The sequence below is a fragment of the Rissa tridactyla genome, chromosome 7 (genome assembly GCF_028500815.1).
Source record: "Rissa tridactyla isolate bRisTri1 chromosome 7, bRisTri1.patW.cur.20221130, whole genome shotgun sequence".
NCBI classification, from domain to species: Eukaryota; Metazoa; Chordata; class Aves; order Charadriiformes; family Laridae; genus Rissa; species Rissa tridactyla.
In genome coordinates this window covers 48453993-48471592 of record NC_071472.1, presented here as the reverse complement: position 1 = coordinate 48471592, position 17600 = coordinate 48453993, and the positions used below count along the sequence as shown (strand labels likewise).

General features: G+C 38.9%; 1 protein-coding gene across 13 annotated transcripts in view; it reads right to left on the bottom strand.

Moving 5' to 3' along the window:
- Positions 1-17600, bottom strand: part of LYRM9 (LYR motif containing 9) — a 38219-nt gene that overhangs the window by 7980 nt on the left and 12639 nt on the right. For 10 of the 13 annotated variants that reach the window (XM_054208752.1, XM_054208755.1, XM_054208758.1 and 7 more), the window contains one exon: positions 13750-13824. The exons of the other annotated variants lie outside the window; for them this stretch is intronic. The gene's annotated coding sequence lies outside the window, so the exon portion shown is untranslated. The remainder of the gene's footprint in view (positions 1-13749; positions 13825-17600) is intronic. 13 annotated transcript variants of the gene reach the window in all.

Here is a 17600-nt window from a genome sequence, read left to right as displayed (position 1 = left end):
TAAAAAGAAGGAAAATGAAAAACAGAAAACAGCCACAAGGCATGCAAGGAAAAAAAAATGCCATGTTAATGGCCCAGCGATTGTCAAGGTTATCTGTCAGTCAATTAAAGCCTGATTAATCACATCACTTTAGTAAAGAATAAAGTGCCTTCTAGAGTCTTTCTAGAGTCTGTTACAAAAAAATACTGAAGCTTAAGAATTACTATTTAGAGATGTTGCACCCACAGATATCTATCTAGCTTTACGTATTTCTGGATCCCCTATTACTGTATCCCAAGCATCTCCCAGTGTCTGATACAGACACAGGAACACCGCTCTGAGACTGCAGACTGCTCTCATCAATAGGAAACAAGGCACAGAAGTTAATTGACCGCACCAGCTTCACACAGGATACTTTTGGCTACAACCAATGTTTTCCTTTTCTCCTTCCTTCAGTGCAGTTGCACATATTCTCCAACTCTGAAATTCAAGCTTTAATACAGCTAGTTTGTTGTTTAGAATCCAAATGGCTACACCTCGAGTTGGGCAATTTCCATGCCAGAGTACCTGAAGCCATCCGAGTTCCTTGCTGTGCCCCACAACCATGACTTGACATGGGGAGCAACACTAACATGGTCAGCAGAGCCATGAAAAAAAAACATTATCTGTGAAACATCAAAATTCCCGTATTTAATGAAAAGCATTCATGGAAGGAAGGAAAAAGTTGCTACAGTAATAAGTCCTACTTCTTGAAATGATAAACCCACATACATGTTAAAGCTATGAGATGAAGAGCTTTGTTTACGCAAGTGATAGGGCACTGCAATCACTGACTGAGTTACCAACACAGAAGTAGCGCTACAAGTGAGAAGATCAAGACCATCTGCGCACTTAGATGTAAGCCAACCCCTCACTCCACTACGTGGCAGATTCAAGTGTGTCCTGGGTCTACACTCAACTCTCTGAACTCGGTGCAAATTAGAACTGGGCATAGGATTCAACTTGCTACTTACACAGAACCTATGCGAATATGTTATCATTCGGTACATAAATCTAGAATATGCATTTGGATTCAAGCTGATCTGAACCTAAGTTAAACTTTATAAACCGTTTTTTTTTGGCTAGATCCTTAGCTGGTAAGAATTGGTATAGTTCTGCTGACCCTAAGAACCTGAACCTGTATTTCACATGTTCCCACTAAATACAGCAAAGCACCTCAAATCAATACAGATCCCAAAATACACTTTGGGACTAGAGCCAATTTGTTGAGTTGTTTCTAGGCTTTGATGTGTAAACTCATCATATGTCATTGTGCTCTAATTAAACTTAAGTGATGCAATAGATTTCCTGACAGAAGCAACGATCCCTCATGTGTTGGGAATGTATAGGACAGCTTGCTTCAGCATAAAGAAAATAAGCTATGGGAGAGAGAGCAAGAAACCACAGTCACGTAAACATATGAATATGGAAGGATTAAAACTGATCAATGGAATTGAAAGTGTTGTTTCACTATAGATAATTAGGAATTTTCCACTGCAGTAATTTTTCATAGGAAAACCACAAACTGTTGAATCAAAATTGTGTGACAAATATATTTAAACTGATGAATTTTGGAGAAAAAAAAATACTTCACCTTCCCACAAATACTGGACTGTCTAATAGATTTGAAGATTGAAGTTTTCATCAGGTCTAGTTATCAAACATACATTGTACAAGGCTTCCATATTGAAAGAACAAAAAAAATATCCTGAGTTCTGACAGATTTATAGCTGCAAAAATGTTACAAGCTTTGTGGCATGGATGAACTTCACAGGGAAGTTTATCACCAAAGATCTGTATTTTTCTGAGCATTAACATCAGTGTTTCCAATATCATTTCCAGTGAAGTTCTCACTGGAAATCTACCACAGCACATGGAAAACTGGATGGTTATTTTGGTAAAATAACTGTTTAATGAGAAATAATCTTATGACCTGACCCACTATTACATTCTAAGATACCAGGGGACTGTACAACTCAACAGTGAATAGACCCTGAAAGCAGGTAAGACTACACCTCGCACTCATACACCCCACAACTCTGGAGAATTTGCGTTACTACTGTAATTTGCCCCTAACTTGGCACAAAAAGGACAACGAAGCACAGTAAGAATCTGCACTAGTGCCTTTTGTTCTAAAAACATGCCCCCTTGCATCCCACAAATGTTACCATTTTTATCTGCCAAGAAAAAAAACCTTGACCTCACAAAATCTGGCTATAATCCTGACCAATAATGTAAATCTCCTTCTGATAACTTAAATATCATGCATAGCACAACAAACAAACTATCTAAACCAAGAATTGTTGAGTCAGAAATAAAATAATCCGCTAATTGTGCTTTTCTGGAATGGATGACTGTATAATGTCCTAATCAGAAGGCTGAAATCACATTTGCATTTAGATAAAGCCCTGTTTAAAAAGAGACAAGTATAAAAGGAGACACTGAGACTATTGTGGCATTTCTCTGCATTGCATAATCATTTACATTCCTGATAATGATATTCAGATAGCGAAGCAAAGGCTGACCAAAGCCAATTAATCTTGCACTCCGCTTTCGCGAGCCTGTCAATTGACCCAGTGTATAGCCGAGCCCCCAATGACACTGATACGACACTACACCCCTGCTCTCAGATGGGGGGGTTCTGCTATTGTGACTGTTTTTCAAGCAAATCCCTATGGCTCAACAGTTAGAATCGCAATCCCTCCAGGCTACTTAAACGGCCACCAAAGTTGGGCTTCAGGGACTGGAAGCGTTAATTAAGGGACTGCATGGGTTACCTGAGCTGTTGCTGTTTACAGGTTGGCTCCCCCTTCCCTCTCTTCCCCCCAGTATACAGGCTGGAGATGCTATTTCTTATTACTTCAAAGTGTTACATCTCTAGAAGTCTAACTTGGAAATTTATTATTCCCTATCCTAGTCAAATCTCATGATCTTTAAAGCACTGATTTTACAGTATCCTAGTAAAGTAGCACAGTAGTATTAGATCCATTTTTAACAATGAGGAACCAAGACAGGCCTGAATTCCACTCAGCTAATTTGGCCCCTTCACAGACACAAAGCCAGCCTGGGGCATGGTCTTGCCAGCTCACTGTAGTCCAGTGAGACACATACTCACTTCCACGGGGCAACAAAGCCCCCAAGGTGTTGAATACCAGCCACAAAGTGGTGTTCAGCAGAAGGGAGCTGGGTTCCCACTGCCTGCCTCGGCATTCTGACCATGGAACCACCTCTCACGATAAACTTACCTTTATGATCAGGTTCTCTCTCTGCTGGGGAACGCTTTGCCATTGACCATTGCCATCCCACACAACGCCAAGCACACAAAACAGAAGTTGGAGGGAAAAGAAACTAGAAATGGAGAGATAGAAGCACTTGATACTATCTTTTTACTGTTTGCTCTGTATTACTGAAGGTACCTGTGGGATCCAAAACCTGGTACCAAGTGTTTGCAGCTGGCTCCAGGCTCTTGCTCCCAATTGTCTGCTACATGAGTTGATGACACTGCATGTTCAAGAATAAATTCCTTAAAAAAACCTCTGAACCAAAACCCATACCATCTCCCTGGGTGTTAGTAGGCTGTGTTTGGACTCAATCAAAAAAATCACTGAGAAGTACAGAGTGAATTTTACAAGTTAGGATTAAGAAAACAAACTCTGTAACAAAAAAATTAATCAAAGAAAAACAAATGCAAAGAATCTATCGAGTAGCATTAATTTAGTTTTAATTAGGAAGATGCTTCAGAATATTCCCAGCAGTATAAAGCCTCGTAAAACAGCAGAGAAATGGACTGTTTTTCAAACCTATGTGTGACTTTAGCTATCTTGGTAATTCAGTGTTGAATTCGGAACATCTTATACAGTTATCTAACGTGCCAAAATTGTATGTCCTCCTTGAAGTGTCCAATAACAGACTCTGCATGAAAAAAATCACTAGTGAACTTACTATTACAAATTCATAGCCAGGTTCTGTAACCTGACTCATTATGCCTTCACTGGACCTGCTTTTATTAGTATGAATACAGATTCCAAAAGTGATATTTGTGCAAAATTAGATGGTAAAATCTTCTGAAAAAATTACTACAGGAAAGTAATAATCAAAGTGCCAGATTAAGAATGAAATTGGAAGCCTCTTGAAACCTCTTTAACCACAAAAAATCTTGGTTCATGTTTTGCCATCAGTCCAGGAAGACACGCAAGTGGAGTGCTGCTGCTTGGAAGGATCCCTTACTCTTTTGCCTTAGAATTCGGCTACATCTGTCCTCCCTCCCAGGTTTCACAGCTTCCCAGGAAAGGCCTACGACTCTGGGGTCTAACTGTTAAAATACACTTCTTACCTACTGCAAAGTCCTGTTTCAGTGAACTATCTGCCTTCTCCGGCTGTTACACTGCACAGTATTTCCTTTATTCCCTAGTAGGTCACAGGAGAGTGAGGAGCGCGCTGTGTTCAAGGCCAGCTCTGTGGGTCCTGCTGCCCCAGGCAAACCAGCAAACGTCCGTCCCTACCAAGTCACATCCACTCAGAGCTACGGAACGTCCTGCAGCCCTGGGCAATGCCTGCCCTGTAGATAGACCCCGTCTCGTGTATGGGTGAGCATGTACAATGCTGAAGTCACTTTCTAATAAACACATCTCTCTGGCATGCTGGGCTTTTATTAAGATCTGCTGTTTTGATGTGATCACTTCTGACGAGCTGTGGCCTGTTATTGTTGTGGATTTTGTCCTTTCTAAATATGATCTGTAAAGTCCTGTTGCACAAATGATGATAGCCAGTCTTGTTCTGTTCAATTCTATCTCTGTTCTTCTCCGCGTTGTGCTGTGTTTGATGCACGAGGCAGAGAAGCAGCGTCAAATGACAGTGCCACAGCAGCACATTTTGGGGGCACAGCCCTGCAGTGAAACATTAGCTTTACACAGTATTAGTAGAGCATACGGGGATTAAGAACTGGCTAAATGACAGATCTCAAAGATCTGTTTGTTGACAAGGAATCACCATTGGTTGGGCATCCTTCTTGCAGTTCTATAGCATCAGCATTAGGCCTAATGCTACGCACCATTATTAGCAGCTGCCTCCCTGAAAATGTAAAATTAGAATTGGTAGAACTAGAGGATGACAGATTGCTAGAGCATGACAGATTGCTAGAGCTGTACATAACGACATCGGGGCGATCAGAGAGAATGTGGTAAATTTCTGGATAAACTGGGTCCGAAGTTGTGCTTTAATACACCTGAACATCATGCAAATAACTCTAAGTGCAGGTTATACCTACACAACAGGGAACCACAGCCCAGAAGGAACAGTTCTGAGAAGAGAACTGGACAGTCATACTGACCTGCAGTATAACGGGGCATTCATATGACCTCCCATTTTACTGATCTACTGCAGCACATCCTTTCCAGTCCTAACAATACACACATAATCCCTAGACTAATGACGATGGTACTTGTACAATGCCCTGGTATCTACAGTTTGCCCTGTAATCGTCCTTCCCAATTTACATTATCCTTTACAGCAGCATCAAAAGCAACTTGCTGTCTCATTATTTCAAATCCACACCTGATGGAATCTTCCAATCCTTTGCTCTCAATCCAAGTAATAATCTGAGACAAAACCTTCCCTGCCATAAACCCTGTCTGTGGTGGAATTATACCATGGATGAATTTGGCCCACCACATCTTGAACAAAATACAAGCCTGTTCACGGGAGAAATGTTTATAAGCAGGACTATTACAGAACATTTAAGTCTGGGAGTCTTTAGCCTCTTAAGGGGGATTTTAACTTGTACAGTTCTCTAATCGGGGATTGTTACCATACCAACAGCTAATCATGTGGGCAGATGCCCGCCATATCTTAGGAACACTTCTGAGGTCTTAAAGACGTATCTCAAGTTTTCCCAAAACCTTTACTGTCACTCTCCATGACCTAGTCTAGCTCAAAGAGAATCTGTTTCATAAGAAAAACAAAGGGAAATTCTGGCTAGCAACAAGCTTATTGCAAAGAAAGAGTTCACAGTCCAGCAACTGGTTTTGAGAAAGGACCCTTGTCCCTGAAAAATCTCTGCTGGCTGCAGTGGGATGCCACAAGAGAGAGCTCCTCACAAAGCTGGCTGCGGTATAAGATTTGCACGCTCACCATGCCTGCCCCTGTTCCTTCAGGGACCATTTTCCTCTACATATTATAAGACACTGCTATTTTAGAGTTATAAGATATTCTTTTGAGATGAAGAGAAAATGTTGAAGGAACTCCATCATCCAGGAAATCAGGACCTGGCTCCAGAAAGGGCTGCTTAATAATTGATTCCAGTGCTTCATGATTTGATCCAATTAAAAGAGGGAAGTAATTAAAACTACAGCTGATATAGTGATGGCACATATTACCTAGTGTAATGTATTTAAATTGCGGGCCTACACATTGCTTCAGTGCAGGACTAAATGTGTTGTTGCCTGTATTAGCTCAGTCCTTGTTGTTTCTCTCCTATTCTGATTTAATAGAGGCTTCCAAAAGGGAAACAGAAGCTGTGTGCCGGAAGAGGACACTTTCGTAAATTCTAAATAGTCTTCAAAAGTTGACCAACAGATCAGACTTCTAATAAAATCAACAGGCTAGCACAACTCCATCAACTTTAACATGCCTGCAGTCATTCATAGTACCAACCTGACTCCCAGGAGCATAATTCTCCCTGCAGTACTACCAGGGTACCCGTGCACCCCAGCAACCCCTGCGCAGATGGCGGCTGTCATCTATTTTCATGGCACAGTCACAGGCATGATTTAGATGAGAACAGAAAGCATACATTGAGAATTGCCACATTAGTAATGTGACTTCCCTGCTCCTCTCCCATCATCACCTAGATTTAAATTAACATCAGTTAAAGTAGAAAGATGAAAAAAACCCCAATATTTTCAAAAAAATTCTTACAAATTTCAGAACTGAGGAGGTATCTACAATTTAAAGCCAGTGTTGTCTATTGCTTAGAACAGATATCTATCCCATGATTAGTAACACTATTATAGTGTTATACATTATATTATTAGCAATATTGTATTGCACCTTTTCAAAACAAAAGGTAATCTTATTTCTTTCCAGCCTAATACCATCTGAACCTAGGACCAGAAGGTCAATGGCAGACTCACTTTCACTTTGCCCCAGAATCTTGTAAGCAGTTTTCAAGCGAGACAGAGTTTCATCCAACTTCTGCAGTCTGTCCCAGAAAATTCAACTATTGTTAAATAATCCTTACCAAATGCAGAACTTGCAGAACTCAAATCAAGTATAAATGCAAACCAAATATCTTTAGCACTAATTTCCCCAAAAAGACACAAAGAAAGAAATTAAATAATATTCTTAATCTTCCACATAACGCACCAAGAGCAAAAATAGATCCTGGATATCCTGTTGGCCAGGTAAAAAAATATATATAAATAATCTTACAACTGGCACATGATTTCTTCAAATTTTCACTTCCCCCACTGCCTTTTGGATATTTTTGTCATTAAGCCAGAATGATATACAAGAAAAACACTCTATAGAGCTCTGCAGGACATTTGTTTTCTGAGGTACAGAGCTTGCTTTTAATTGATTGCGCACAACACACCAACTATATTGAGTAACTAATTTATAGCTCTGGCTGAGAAGAAGTTACAGGAAAAAAAAAGTTTATGTTTAATGCTATAGAGTTAAATTCAAGCCAAAAACTTAAACTGAGTGTCCAGCTCTGAGCTCTTGCTACAATGGATTAAAACCAACATGCTGCACTTTGTGGAAAGCTGGAGTTGGAGCTCAATTTTAGCCCTTGGCGCTAAAGGCAAAAGCTTGCTTTTACCCTTGGGAAAGGCAGAGTTCTGAGCGTCCCAGTGCAGAGATCCATTGATCGGTACATCGAGACACCAGTGATTCAAATATCCCATTGCACTGTGCCTAGACCATGGATGCACAAGCAGAAGGAGACAACCCTAGCCTCTTGGATCTCTAAGATGGAAAATATCTGAGAAAAGAAACCATGCTCCAGAAAATTAAGTGGCTGATGCAAACTCAAACAATTAGTCAATAGCAGAGCTGAGAATAGAAACCATATCTTCTGATTCTCAAACTACCACCTTATACAAGGAATCATGCTATTGATTATGCCTTACGCAGTGATTCACAATAGCATCGCTAATTCAAGAAGTTATCCTCTGAATCTCTGGAACCTATGTCTTAATTCTTTATGTATATCAGCTAAACCAGGTTTAATATCCTCTCTATGTAAGAATTTTTATTAATCATTATTCTATCTTTCTGTTTTTGACTGAATGGCTTTTTTTTTTTAAAAAAAATTTTTTCCTTTTTTTCTAAAGCGCTTGGATGTTGATACAGAATGCCACAGAATTCCTTTCCCCCTGCAGCAGACAGCACATTTATCAACACCCATCTGAGTGAATGAATGTGGCAGGAGAGTTCTTCTGACTGGCAAAAGCACTTGATGGAAATGGAGCTGCCTTAGGTTTCATCCATGATTCAGATTTGTTTACATTTTGTGAAACCTCAGTAAGAGGAGGATAAAAGCTTTGGTTCAATTGAAGTCATGTTGTTAACCTCCAGTGCTAATAATTAACTCAATTATGCTGAATTAATTTGATGTAATTATTGGTGATGGCGCAAAGACAGTGGCCCAGAGAAAGTTTGAGAGACAGGAGGAACAGAAGTCTTAACAATACAAAATACCCCATAAATAGCATCTTTTTTTGCCAGAACGAGTCAAAGACACAAAATGAGTTCATTACAGTCATCTGGCTTCACTCAACCCTCCAAATTACCCCAATACCCAGACAAATAGCTGTGAAATCCAGCAAGTGAACTAGAATTAAAACATGCCCTGACGAATTTGACACAGCACTCAGCACAAGTGTCTTTCCCTGTCCTATTATCTAAACAATACAGATTTAATAATATATTTAAGGGATCCACAATGCTTTTCCTTTAACTGAAGACATTAATTAAGAACATTTTCTTGTTGCAGTGTTGTCAGTTGGGTGTTTTTTTGATGAAGAATCTGGAGAATGCTTACAGAGTCTTTTCATTTGATCTGCAGTTTTTATCTAGTATTTTCAGACTTATTCAGTTCAAAACAAACAAACCCCAACTATAAAAACATCTATCTTTCTCCTTCCCAATTGAATATTTCTGTGATTTGCTTTGAAAAAGTATAACAGAAATGCATTCCTTGCTATGGAAACCCACATATTTTACTGAGGCACTTTAATTCTCATGTACTAAAAAAGTCATTGAAGGAAAAAAAATCAGATGTGATTGTCTTAAGTCATGGGAAGTGGATTACACTGAAAATGACAATTAAGAAATTCTATGCAAATTAATGCTTTAAATATCACCAGAATCTCTACAGGACTCTCACCTCCTGCTTCCACTCCAGGAGGGAGCACACCGGGACTGTTCCACTGCCATTCACGGTCTAGTCAGATGCCACAGACAGGGCATGCATTTACCAAACAGAAATCACAACAGACAGGATACCAAATACCACAGGGAAGTCAAAAACACAAGCCTGGTGCCGCTCAGCAGAGAAGATGTCAGTAGTATGTGCCTCTTTCCATGCCTGGGCCTGTGCCCCTCGACTACCACACACTGCAGCTCTGTGCATAAAGCCGGGGGTAAACCTTTCTTTGCCTTGTTTCCATCAAGCTTCATTGTGCATATGGATTTAGCACCATGGGTTGTTATTTTCAAGTTGTAAAGAATTTAAGAGTTTAGATTACAGCATCACTATGTTTAATATTTTAGAGGACTGTTAATATCTAAACCATGAAGACCTGGATGCCTTTCCCTGTCCAGCTTCAGTCTGAAATACTACTTGACTTACATTTGCCATAACGCTGTAAATATACAAGCTTCTACCGCATTTTTATTATCCTTGGTGGCAAGAATAAAAAAATACTACCTCTAACATCACCAATTACTTCTGAGGAGAGTATCCAAGTGCTTAGCTGTAAGAAATGAATAGTATTTTTCTAATTTGATAAGCAGGTGCTGCTAGCACGCCTACAGATCACATCCGCATCGAGTTCTGATGCTTCTCAAACACAGCTGATCTCTCAGAACTCAGTTTAATTGCCATCAGGCTCTGATCAGACTCATCATTTCAAAGCAAGCTGTATTACATGCATAATTTATGCATTTGATTTCAATAGATCATTTTCTGCCCAGTTCTGAGAGGGCAAAAAGTGTTTTCCATGAGGAAGCTGATAACGTTTTTCTGAAGAACCAAACTGAATTTCCTGAACAACAATTTTTTTAAATACTATTTGGGAAGAGATACTACATTTAAAAGTAAATTTAGTGTGATGGATTATTTGAAGTGCCCTACATTTATTTGGACAGCTACTACAAATTTTCTCAATGCCAATCTGACACAATCTATTTAGTTCAGTTTAGTGAGCTGAGAGTTATTGCTGGAAATAGTTAAAAGTAGTAAACTGAAAGAGTGTATGTTGTAATAAATTAATTTGTGTCCAACATAAGAATCTGGAATACTGCTACTGTATCTGTATTGGAACTCCATTTGGAGGCCTTCATTTTTCTACCACAGTTTCTCAAGGCAAATACCAACGTTAAAGTCACTAGCCCAAATCCTTGGCTGGTGTAAATCTGCACATTTCTCTTAATTTCTATTGAACCCCAAAACCTTATGTTTGCTGGCAGCCTGAACAACTGGGCTTGAGTGTTACATAGGAGTCACTGAGCTGCTCAAGGCAGCTGTCTGCTATAGATGGACAACAACAGTCCTGCAATGCAGGAGCCTTTTAAGGGTTAATTCATGTCTAAAGATATTTTGAGTCTATAAATCCTGTGTATTAGCACTCTGAAGGCCTACTAAGCTACTAGAATTTATTACACTATACAAAGCACTAGAAAGGTGCATGCCCTGCAACATGCCAGAGGGAAGCATGGCTAGGAACTTTTTTAGCCAACAGAGAAGGAACAAGAGGAGATGTATGCGGTCTAACATATTCTAAAACCACTTCACACCAATCTGACAATGCAAGGGGTGTTTGCGTACATGAGAAGTTCATCAGCTTTTCCCTGACACCAGCCCACGCCTCCATCTAGAACTCCCTCTTCGCACACCCCCAGCCCTGCTTTTCATTTCTGTCGTCACAGACTTGATTTTCCCTTTCATGGATTTTTGCTTGAAAAAGCATCACTGCCTCAATTGTCTATTTTCAGCCTATATTTAAGAAAACCCTTTGGTTCCATTTGTAGCCACATCCTGTCTCTGCCTCCCCCTCTTTTTGTTCCTAAATATAAGGCTGATGCAATTTGATGTGACATGACAAAATAGCACATTTGCATCGGCAGAAACTTTCTCTCAACAGCAGTAATTAAAGGGAGTAGATGTAGATGAGACATTGCTGAAATTGGTGTTTATTTAGCCTGGAAATAAAAGGCTTAAAGAGGACTTGAGAGGGATGTTCAAGTGTGTCACGAACATGAAATTCATCGATGAGTGCCTTCTTTTACATACTTCCTTACTGCAAAAGCAAATGGTCATTCAAACAATGTAATCGATTTAAAGAGATTAAAAAAAAAAATCAGAGATTTCTGTAGACCATATTCCTAACCAGTCAAAATCACTTAATGTGTTTCTCTGGATTATAAATAGTACCAAGACACTTGTGGTTAACACATAAGACAAGGTCATTGAACCTCTAACTGCAGAGCACAGGCTCTTAACTTAATTTTTGAGCTGAGATGCATCAGCAACAGATAGGTACTCACCTTCACCTAGAACATAGATTTTTGTTAATTGTCAAAAAGAGGAATTCAGAAATGGCAGCCCAAGGCTCTGAATGCTATGACTTCAATAGGATTCTTATGGCAGATTAAAAACACCTATCTACAAAACTTATGAAATAATTTACTGTGATTGGTTTTGCTGAATGGATACACTGCAAACACCTGACAGGATCAGATATTGTCAGCTTCCTGCACTGTATCCCATTATGGATGACAGCAATAGAAGGTAGTGATGGGAGGGAGAACCATGTTCGGAAGCTCAAGGTTTTCCCTTGAGCAAGTAAGTTTAGTTCGCTTAATCCATGTGAAGAATTCACGGAAAGGTCTGATGGACATTCCACACGCTACAGGATTTAACAGACATAATATGCCTTCAAGTGAAACTTCCTGCTCTCAGGAGAATCTTCCTTCTCTTCTTGTTCACATGAGGCTATTCTTTTAAATCCATCTGTGACTGGCACTACCACTCTGCTTAAAACTGGCAGACCACATTTTGAGCAGGCTCATTTCCATCCTAACACAGATGGCATCAAGAATAGGGCAGGCCAGAAAAAAAATCAGTTTGCATATTATGCTTCAGTTTTTTATGGGTCAGATTACCATTCAAAGCCATCAAAATGGCAACCCATATGTGATGTGTCTGCCATTGGAACTAAAGTGATACACCATCACAATCTGAACATGGTTGGTTAGAAAAAGTTTGATGAACCATTAATTAACCTCTGATATTTAAAAGCACAAAGACATTTTCCTTTCCAACAAAATTCTGACTTTGACAAATCAAGAAAATAGCTTTGGCAAACCAAAAAGGAAGAGACATTATCACATCTTCATCCCTGAACAACTGTATCAGCAAGGCTCTCTTGGCAGAAGGTAGTTTAGCATCTATGCCAAATATTCGCTTAATAAGTGAGCCAGGTGCAGATGTTGGCTATGTAATTTGTTCTAGCTTCTTTGTTCTACAGGCCAGAAAATTGTTCCCACAGCTTTGGGGAAAAAAAATGGGGGTATGAAGAGCTCTTTGCATGTTTTCATTGGTGCAAGAATATAAACCGTTTTAAAGACACTCTTGTAGAAATAAGAAATGTGTCATTAGCAACATGCATAACTATTAATTATAGAATCAGAAAGCTGTGTCCTAGGGATATTAAAGGGATGCTGAAACAAGGTCAAGACCACGGCATTCTGTTTCCAGCCTCCTACCCACATTCTGCCTCCCTGCAGTAGCCTCCCCGACACAATTGCTGGATTCCATGTACTATGGGGGGGTATTATCCCAGATGCTCCAGAAGCCACGCTTCTACATGTACAGGGTTTAAAGCAGGCAAGTCTGCTCCCGTGAGAAGTCTATTAAACAGTAAAGATGTATTTTAAGTCTTCTGTTACGCTATCATGGCGCCTGAAATTCAAACAACTGTTATGCTAAACAACAACCAGGGCCACCACCCTGTGTCATTACCAATGGGAAAATTTTTCATTCACAAGTTTTCTCACCCCTCCAACTTCTCTACATGATATTCTGGTTAAGATGCTATACTGATACTTCAAGTATTTATTCTCAACCAAATAGAATACACACTGCAACAGCAAATTCCCTCCACCGTGCTGAGGTTACTAATCTAGTTTTAAGTCCTGATAGAAGTATGAAAATATGGTTTCCTTTGGTATCTTTACTTTGGAATTACCAAATATTCCTTTGGTATATTTGCAATTGGGGTTCTGCTACTGCATTTATCAGCATGACTAGAATGGAGACGGGGTGTTCCTGAATACAAAATGCTGTTTAGAAATATCTCCTGCAAACATATACAGTCATATAACAAATTACACCAACTTCATTTCCACCATTTGTTTGTGATTTGGCATCTTCACATTTTTCCCCCTATGTGAGGCAAATAGGCTCCTAATGATTTCCATAAAACAAACAAACAAAAAAACACTTACAGCATTCAGAGCAAAGGAACTTTAATTATCTTCACAGATTAGGTCTGTTGAAGTCCAACGGTAAGGAAGAGAGACCTGCAGAGAAGAATCAATTTTCATTATCTGTTTCTCCTCAACTTGCTACTTAAAGTACCATCGATAAAGAAGTGCAGAGAGGCTCATCTATAGCACTATTTATCAGTATGTAAGCTTTCACTTTTGCCTAACTAGTTACATTAAGTATGAATTCATGGCCTTGATATGAATAGGTTATTGCTTTCAGTAATCTAGTCAAAAAACACTTTTTAATAAATATACACAACAAAGATCCAAGTAAAGAGAAATTCCAAAGCGCTCAGTGGGACTGAGCCTTCAATATTTCTTGTTAAGAGTTTCTGAAGGTAAGAAAGCATTTAACTCCTTTAAAGAGCCATAGTTTCTAGCATTCAGGACTCTGTACAATGACATGATAATTTCTGAGATTTACATATTCGTCAGAGCGCAGAACATTGCTTTGGAAAAAGCCTTTATCAACAGTAGGACAGCCTGGTAGCTCCTCAGTAAAATTTAAGAAGTATTAGGCCTGGATGATTATTTGGCTTTCCATTCCCACTGCTGTAGCAGGACAATCTCATCTCAAAATGCTCGAGTACCCTCCTGCAGGGAGAAACAAAGGGAATAATTTCTGGACCAATACCCTACTTCAGTACCAACCTTCACTGCCAAAGGGTATCCCCAAGAGGGCTGCAGAAAACTAGGAATTACTTCCCTGAGAGTTATTATTTTAACTGAAAATAAACAATGCACAACCAAAGTAGAACATTCTTACAGCTCTAGCAGACAAACACTTGAGAATCTTCCCTTTTACAGTATTCTTTTGAAGACATTTTAACAGCATCTCACACGTGGCTTCAGAGTCACAGGGTGCTGTAGTTTCTGGATGACTCTACACCAGGAGAGATTCAGGCTTCTGTTTTACACCTGTCTGTCTAATCTTTTGGTGATCTGCATGAGCTTGCTCACATTCTGTTTTGCCCTGACAAAAACCTGCTTTTGACCCATGTGACAGCTGACTCTATACGAGAACCTCCTGCTTTATGGAACACTTGATTGTACAGTGAGAAAAGGAAATCAAGTAATTCTCTAAAGTCAGCTCTAATTCCTTTATTTAGAACTTGATCATAAGTATGTTGAAGTCAAGAGAATGGATTGCTCTGACTACCAAAGACATCTGGCTCAGGTCTTATCTCAGATCATCTGGTACTTCACAGAAACTTTCAAGAACCACTTGAAACAAAAGTCCTGGAAGATATCAATGACAGGAGGATCTGAACTGATCTATTATGTCTCCCTTTGAGAGATGCAAGTCTTTGAAAAATCTAAGGCAAAATTCTGAACTACATTTACAAACATGCAGATCAAAGATAACTGTTGTCATGGGTGATTTTTTTTTTTCCGACTATTAATAGCATCATAACTTGGTGACATATGATGGTTGACGACAGCTTGAGATGTTCAATTTTTGATATCTAATTTAGGCACTCATAATTGCCCTCTGAAGGCACATAATTATATTGGGAACACGAGTTCCAAGAAGTCCACTGAAGCTTTCTAGCTTTGGTACAAGAATTGAAGACTGAAAGCTGCCTTGTAACTTTTCTGAATAGCAGATAGGACCTCTGATATTTGCCTTGGATCAGTCCTGAAGAAAACGCCTATTATTTAGCATTGTTAATTAACAATTTGTAGATATACCTGCAGTTAGTTATCCCACTAGGACATTTATGATGCCCTTTCAGAAGTAGATTGTCCTTTGCCGTTAACATGTAGCCAACATAACAGTCAAAGAGCAATGCAATTAACTTCTCCGTAGGCTGAAATTTAAACCAGTAATTACTTCTATAATTCACTTAGCGGAGCATCAGGCATCTTTGCTCAGAAGGCTTTCCAAACGTACTCCAAATACACCCAGTTGAGCTTTGAGAACACAGTAAAATAGTAGCAGTTGCTATATTTCACTGTTGAACGATAAATATTGCTTAAGGTCTAACTCAAATTTCTACTTTGGAAATAGATGAGCCTTTGCAAGAAAAGTTAGTTCATGTCAAACCTGAGGTTCCTTTACATTGCCAGATGCGCATAAAGGAGCTCTGATGTAAATGTGAATTACATTCCTAACATGATTACTAGCTGGTATAAATTAGTTAAAGCCAATAATCTCCAACTTGCTGTACTATTTATACCAACTAAAAGCCCGGTGTCTTCTCTTGCTCTTAGAATACAAAGCTCATCTGCACTCAGTGACTTTTAAGCACCATATTGACGATATTTCTAAATGTTCAAACACCAACACCAAACAGCTGTAGCCTGGAACAATGTTTACGTGGTACTGTTGATTTTAGAATACAACCCTTTGAAAAAAGTAAAATAAAAAAGCAAGTTCTAGTGCGCCCCTAAGACACGTTCAAGAAAACATGGGTTTCCTTTCCATTTGTAAGTGCAGACATACTTCCAAGCAAAACTTGGAGCCCGTGTTCATTCCTGTCTCTGACTGAACAAAAGTATTGCTGTTCAATTTCTTATTTATCATGTACCAGGCATGCTTGCCATATCTAAAAGGAATAGAAAAATGCTACATGTAAAGTCTTTACACTTTAATAAACAGTAATTAAGAATAATTTACTAAGGGTAAACAGGTAAAAGTCTGCAGGAAATTATTTATCAGAAAGTTTAAAGTAGGAAGTGATGGGTAAGAAAGAGGAGCAGGATTATCCACACATCTCTACTGCAGTGTAAAATATGAAGTTCTGATCCAAAGGCCAGTGGAATCAATGAAAATTGGCAGGGACAGCAACAGAGCTCAGAAATCTGAAACGAAATGGATTTAGGTACCTCCATCTGTATACCCTGGGTTTCCTTGAAAATTCCAAACTTTGAAGACCAAGAACAAAAATCACTCTTTATATTTCATTCTTCAACTTTTGTGCTTGCCTTTATCTAAATTTGCTTCAGTGTGCAGACAAAAATTGAAGCCATATACACATTATTTTGAACAGGGTTGCCAATGTTCGTTAGCTGAATGATGAATCCTATTTACTTGCAACACACCACTGCCCCTGTGTATCCCACCTCTACTTCCCACTGGTGTTAGAACAGGATCAGAAGCAGAATCTACTGATATTCTCCTTTCTTCCTTCTGCAATGTGTACGGGTCACCTTTTATCAAGAAACATTTCCATAATAATCCAACAAGACTTCTACTTCATTTGTTTGCAATGAAAGAGTTAATATCTGTGACCCAAATATGGAGACCCATTTTAAACTTGCTGAAAATTGCTTTTTAATCCTAGCTCTCGAGGATTTCCTTTGAAACCATCTGCCATGCACACTGGGTACTCTTTTCCTGTATACAGGCAGGATTACTATAATATGGATTCTTTTGTGTAACTTAATACATTTCAGCATATTAAAAAATTAGTTGACATTTCCATTCTTTTCTGATTTCAACTGTATACCATCAGAATGAATGTAAAAGTCAAAATCAGTGATAAGTTCATAGCAAAACCAACACCCATATTTATCTTATTTACTGCAGTATTTAAATTGCAATTCCAATATATTTAGTCAAACGTTACATAGGGTTTAAGCAAATAGTTATGAGTCATTTAACTAATATAACTTAAGCACATGCTTAAAATTAAGCTTAAGCATTTCCCTGGATAGCAATGGATTTAAGCATGTACTTTCCCAACTAAAGCATAGTTTGAAGACTGGAAGACAATTAACATCATAATAATTAGAGATCAGAAAAGATTTCCAAATACTATTTCAAATCTATCATTTAACTTTTTCTATTTTCTTGCTATGAACCT